This window comes from Delphinus delphis, chromosome 18 (assembly GCF_949987515.2).
Source record: "Delphinus delphis chromosome 18, mDelDel1.2, whole genome shotgun sequence".
Taxonomy (NCBI): Eukaryota; Metazoa; Chordata; class Mammalia; order Artiodactyla; family Delphinidae; genus Delphinus; species Delphinus delphis.
Window position 1 is genome coordinate 7,597,255 of NC_082700.1, and position 6,644 is coordinate 7,603,898.

Below are 6,644 nucleotides of genomic sequence, written 5' to 3' on the forward strand. Positions count from 1 at the left end.
AACGGCGCGGTCTGTTCCTGTTAAGGACCAAGGAGGAAGCAGAAGGGTGAGTAGCTGTGGGCCCCCTCCTCGTCCCCTCTGGCGATGGATCTGGAGCACGCCCGGTCCTGGTGCAAGGCTACGCGTGGGTGGAGGCAGCTCTGAGCCGAGCCCTCCGACCTGCTCCTTATCTACACTATTCTGATTAGAGACGATAACCAGGCGAAAGTTTGCAAATATTGTGCTGTAGAAGTGGCAGTCTTGCACAATACTAATAAATTTGCCATGAGGTTTATGGAGAATCAAAGCAATTTAGGAAATGGAAGTTTTTTTGGTTTTTTTTTTTTCCAGCTGAAATACATAATAAGAACCACTTCTAACTTTTCAAGTTATAAAACTTGAATTTTACTTTTTTTTTTGGACAGGATATAAAGTCAACTCTGTGATATTCTAAAGGTATAAAGTGTTGTTGACATGTTGAAACCATACCTTTACTCTATAAAACCCCAAATGCCTCCCTGCTCCCGGCTTTAGTAAGCTTACTGGTCATTCAGAATCAGGGAAACTTAGAGCTGAAAATTCTCACTTCTCCTCAAAGTCTTGGAAGAAATTCTCAAACCTTTCAATTCTGTGTCTCACGCCTTTCACATCCTAAAGTTGAATTTGGTGGTAATTATATACACTGCTATGTCACTTAATACTTTTCAAAATGTGTATATTCACAATATAACAAGCAGGGGAGATTTCATTATTTTCACTTTTTAGAGGAGAACAATGATGTTCAAAAAAATTGACTGAGTTGGATAATGATCAGTTTATAGAATCACTGAGTCTACGGGAGAAACCATACATATTAGATACAAGTGGCCAAATAAGCTTGATATAAACTCAATTTTTAAATGTAAAAATGAAATTATAAGTATTTTGGAAGAAAATAGAATAATTGTTATAATCTGAAGGGTGATTGTAGAGAAGGATTTTATAACCATGACTTCTAGGACAAAAGTCATAGTGGAAAATATTGCTGGATTTGTGTACTTAAAACTTACACATGCACACAAAAAAACTTCTGAATGGTGAAAAATATACTCTGATATACTTTGGCATTTAACAAAATTTAAAGGCAGATGATAAACTTAAAAATACAAGGAACACCTATAATATATAAAGAGTTCTTACAAACCAATAAGGAAATGATGAATCCATATGTTAACAATGGACATAAATAGCAAATTCCCAGTGGAAAAATTAAAGTAGCCAATAAACATAAACAAAAATGTTTAACCTTGCTGGTATCAAAATAAATAAAAATTAAAACAATAAAACTCCCCAACCTGATGAAAAAATAGAATAGGATGAAAATATCCAGTATTATCAAGAATTTAGGATAAGAGGCACCTTCCTGCTATGCTGCTGGGACGTTAAAGTCCCTTTTGGAGAGCAATTCAGCATTATGTATCAGAATCCTTAAAAAAGAGCACAGCATCTGACCCAGCTTCTAGCCATAAATTCTAAGCAAGTAATTGGAAAAGTTGCCAAAGATCCAAGTGCAGAAATGTAAATGACAGTTTGCTTTTTTTAACAATAGTGAAGAATGAGAAACAACCTAAAATACTGACAATATGAGGTCATATATATCATAATTAACCCACAAAAAAGAAGAGCTACCAGATACCGTGAATAGTTGATGTATTTGTTGAAGAAAAATGCATGTATATATTAATGAATACACACACACACACACACACACACACACACACACACACACACACACACGGAGAACAGTGCTAGTTGCTGTCTCAGTGCTTTACATATAATACTCCATTTAATCCTCACTACAACCCTGTGATGTCGGTGCTATAAAGAACTCTACAGCACAGTTGAGGAAAATGAGGCAGAAAGAAGGCAGCTTTTGCCTGAAGTCACCCAGCTGGCAAGGGCAGAGCCTGGATTCCAGTCCAGGTCCTGCGGCTCCAAGGCGCCTGGTCTTAACTACCAGCCCGGCTCCACTGGGTGAAAAAGTGTGCTTTGCGCACTCACTTTACACAGAGAAAGAAAAGAATGGGGGTCACACACTGCCCAGCCTTCAGTGCTGCCTCTGACGGGGGAAGTTACAGAGGGAAGACTTCTGTTTATTTATTTATTTTTATTTTTTTAAGACTTCTGTTTATTAATTTAAAATTAGAGCAATGTCTTCTGATTTTTCCGCACTTGACACACATCCCTTGCTGGTAACAAATTACAAGCTTTTCAAAGCTGCAAGGTTGTCGAAAATGGTGAGGAAATATTCATTCTCCCCCTCATTCCGCTGTTTTGGTAATTTACAGACCAAAATAGGATTAAGGAAGGGCCGACTCAGCTTTCCCAACCCCTGTCTCTGCTAAGCCCTTGATTGTAAAGCCTCACAAGACACAAAATGTGTTGTGTTTTGTTTGTTAAATTTCACTCCTTTCTGAACATTCTGTGCCTGTCCTCTTTTTCTTTTAAAAGGATTACTGCACTAGGGCCCAGCATTCCAAAGGCCTGACGCTGGGACCGGGGATTCGGGCCCCTCTTCCCACTGCTGTCGGCCCGATATTGCCAACATCCTTATTATTTCTGTTCTGTGTTTTCTCAAAAATCCCAGAGGATCTTGGTGAGAGGAAAATTCTTATTTTTTTCCTGACTCAAATCTTGAGATTGTAACAAATACCAAGGGGACTAGAAATAGTACAGTGTTTCCTGGTATAAAAAGAGAGAACACACTCAGGGTTGTTTTCTGTAAATCTGTGTCAACTTTATCTGCTCCGAGATGGGGACTGATTGGATTCTTCAGCAGCAGGAGAGATGTCCGTGGTGATGCTGGTATAATTCTCTGGAACTGGTCCTGTGCACCCTTCCCCCGTACAAAGGACTTTGCACACACTATTTTCCTTAGCGCTCCACACAAAAGTGAGAGGGGGGTTCGGGGCTCATTAGTTTAGACGCTTCTGTGCAGGCAGAGTTCGCAAGTGGCAGAACCAGGATCTTAACCCAGTTCTGTCCAAGTGCCAAGTCTGTGCCTTGACCATTGAGGTCAGGGTCTAAGACTGGAGATAACTACTGACTCTGTGGGGGCTGAAGGTCCACTCCCCACTCCCTCACCCACCCTAGAGAGCACCAAGGCCAAGGGACTCGACCACTGTTTGTGGAATGAATGAATGGGTGAATGAATGTGTTGACAGGGCTACCGCCAACCTGCCAGAGTGTGAAGGTGGCCATGGAGTCAGGTTACTTTTTTTTTCTTTGAGAGAGGAGTTTGGGGGATTGAGGGTCTGGGTTTTGGGGGTAGCTTTTGTTCTCCTGTGGTCTGGAGTCTCTTCCATGGTGGGTGTGGTGGGGTACTTTATGCTATGGAGAGATTGCGGGGGCAGAGTGCTGCCTCCAGGACAGGGAGGTGTCCTGGCGAGGGGAACTCACTCCAGACTCCAGTCTGGACCCAGAGCAGGGACCGGCACGTGTTCTCTGTAAAGGGCCAGGCAGTAAATATTTTATTATTTTTTTAAAACTAATTCATCTTTGTTTTTAATTGAGGTAATGCTGGTTTATAACATTACGTAAGGTGCATGTGTACAGCATTGTATTTCTACTTTAGACGTAAATATTTTAGGCTTTGAGAGCCAGGCACGCCCAACCCTCCTGTTATAGCAACAGCAGGCAGATGTCAACAAGAGTGTGGCTGTGTGTCAATAAAACTTTATTTATGGGCACTGAACTTTGAACTTCTTAGAAGTTTTAGGCATCATGAAATATGACTCTTCTTTTGATATTTTCTGACTATTTAAAACACATCCTTAATCACAGGTGTACAGAAACAGGTGACAGGCTGCACTTGGCCTGGGGACCATGTTCTGCCCACCTGTTCTGGAGTCAAGGCCAATGAAAGGAGTGAACCTTTCCATCTAGGCTGTCAGTGCAGCCACCTGGGGTAGGAGGGGGTTTAGGAAAAGTGCTTCTCCATTGTACCACCTCTGCAGCCTCAGGCAAGTTACAGGAGTTCAATGTGCATCTATTTCTCCATCCATACTGTGGGACTATGACTAATCCCTAGCTTGGAGGATGCGAAGGGGTAATCCATTGACGCCACTTAGGACAGGGAAGTCTTCACTAAATATTAGCCATCATTGCTATGATTACTATCGGCTAATGCTGTAACTGGGATGCAAAAAGATGCAAAATCCCAGAGACAGTTTGTCATGCTTCTGTCTTCCAGGGACAGCAGTGATTTTGAGGGTACTGAGGGGGTCCCCGGGTCCATCTCTCCACCCTCCCAATCTGCTCATTTTAGAGTCTTAAGTGTTCAGAGTTGGAACCTCTTATTCCAACAAGATAAGTTGCAGTTGGAATCTTATCTGCAGCCACTATTACAGAGCCACCTCCAACCAGTGAGGTTTCAACTGCATCCAAACGCATTAAAAGTTCTGGAGATGTCCTTGGTTCCCTCCTATATCTAATTAAGGCTTTGCATCCTGACACTCTCCACCATGTATCTGGATGCCTCCATGCCTGCTCCTTTCTTCTCTTTGTCCTTCTCCGTCTCCTCTTCCAACAGTTACCGAATACTCGTACCTGGCTTGGCTTGAGGTCCCTAGAGGCAGGCAACAGATCTTAGGCATCTTTGCATCCCAAGCATTCCAAGCCCACACGAGCATCCAATCAGCATTTGTAAAATTGAATTGGCCGTTTGTTCCCACACTTGGTTCTCGTCAACACAGCACTCTTCTCCAGTCATCTGTGCTTCCTCCAGATGCTCTCCTTGTGCCAGGTGCTTCCGGCTGCTACAACATCCTAACCCACATTTGCCTCCGTGCCCACATCACTCGGTGCCCCACCAGCAATTAAACAGGTTTAACCAAGGGGGCTTCCCTGGTGGCGCAGTGGTTAAGAATCCGCCTGCCAATGCAGGAGACGTGGGTTCAATCCCTGGTCCGGGAAGATCCCACATGCCGCAGAGCAACTAAGCCTGTGAGCCACAACTGCTGAGCCCGCGTGCCACAACAAATGAAGCCCACACACCTAGAGCCCGTGCTCCACAACAAGAGAAGCCACCACAATGAGAAGCCCACGCACTGCCCCCGCTCGCCGCAACTAGAGAAAGCCCATGTGCAGCAACGAAGACCCAACGCTGCCAAAGATAATAAATAAATAAATAAATAAATTTAAAAAAATAAAATAAAATAAAGAGGTTTAACCAAATCTCCAAAGAACGTAACAGGATGAACCAGCTGGCCTGGGTAGGCTTGCATGTGAACTCTGCCACGGAGAGGGAGTGTTTATTTCGGCAGACAGTGAACTCAGAGATGAACACGGCCAGAGCCCGATGAGGTCAACATACAGGAAAGGAAGTAAAATTTTCCATTCCAGTTCAGCCATGACTAAAGTTATCAGGAACCAGTGCAATAACTATGAGTTTGAAGTGCTTTGCATGGGTAAATCTCTCTGCAAATCTGGGCTTTTATTTTCCCATATGTTCTTACTTTAGCTTTCATAAGACTCCAACAGCTACAACGGCAGAAAAAGTGATTCAAAGCATGTTCAGCATAATTTTGTCCGTTTAATGAGCAAACACTCAATAGTACATATTGGGTGTCAGGTACCATTCTAAGAACTTTATGTATGACACAATGCTGCCTTTCATTCATTTATTCATTCATTCAATAAAAATAAATTGGATGTATTCTGTGAAACCACACTGTGCTAGGAATGAAAAAGGCATCGGATACAGTTTTTTTTTTCCTCTCTCTCATGGGCTTAGTGGGAGAGACAGACAAAGAAATCAACAGCACAATGTCTGGAATAGGGGCACGGGCAGCAGGTATCATTTGTCCCGAGGCTGAGAAGAAGAGCGTGTAACCTGCCCTGAGTAGGTGATGTTTACACCAACTCTTGAAGGGTGCGCGCGGGGCTGCAACAGGAGGGGCAGGGTCCCGGGAGGAGCCTGTGCACAGGACTGAGGGAGCGGCAAGCGCTACCCCACAAGCCTAGAGCAGAGGGTGTGGATCTGAGCCTGAGGCGGGGTCTCAGCCTGCTCAGGCTGCCATACAAAAAGCCACGGACTGGGGCGGGGCTGAAACAACATTTATTTTCTCACAGCTCTGAGCCTAAGGTGCAAGATCAAGGTGTCGGCAGTTTAGGTACCGCCTGAGGCCTCTCTTTGGCTTTTAGATGCTGCTGTCTTGCTCTGTCCTCACATGGCCATCCTTCTGGGCAAGACTGTCAGGTGTCTCTTCCTCTACTTATAGGGACACCCATCCTATTGGGTGAGGGCCCCTCCCTAGAGGGACACAATTCATCTGAATGCCACGAGAAGGAAGAGGGCTGGAGGGGGTGAGGCCGGTACGGCAGCTTCTGAAATAGTCCAGGGGAAGAGTGATGGGAAGCTAAGTGAACAGCAGCATTGGGCGTGGAAAGCAAGCAGGAGAGTCGAGATTTGTATCAGTAGAAGAATCTGCAGACGGAGGCAGCCAGTCGGCTGGGAGGACACGGGTGGAGGGAGGAGGTCAGAGGGTGGGGTGACTCGAAAGTTCTGAACCAAAGGATGGCGATGCTTCCTGGCATGAGGAACAGTGTAGGAGGAGAGCATCTGGAGGTGGAAGGAAGATGGTGAGTGAAAAGTGCCAGCAGAAAGCCACAGGGAGAGTTTAGCA